We start from the raw sequence: 227 nt of genomic DNA, 5'->3' as shown, positions 1-227 counted from the left end.
GTGCTGACGGCAGTGGGACACTGCCTGGCCAGGGCAGCACACCCAGACAAGGTGCTGGTGGATGATGTGGGGTCATGGGTGTGATGGGGGGTTGGTACCCCGCTGGGTTGGGGTATTTTGGTAAGGGTGATACGGAGAGCAGCGTGCATAGCATTGGCTTTCAGCGGCATAGGAGCTGGTGGTGTGATGCACCAGGAAAGTGGCTGGAAGGGAAGGAGGGGCAGGGG

This window comes from Nestor notabilis, unplaced genomic scaffold, assembly GCF_000696875.1.
Source record: "Nestor notabilis isolate BGI_N333 unplaced genomic scaffold, ASM69687v1 scaffold27169, whole genome shotgun sequence".
Lineage (NCBI taxonomy): Eukaryota > Metazoa > Chordata > Aves > Psittaciformes > Psittacidae > Nestor > Nestor notabilis.
The sequence above is the reverse complement of the archived record's forward strand: the minus strand, read 5'-3'. Positions refer to the sequence as shown.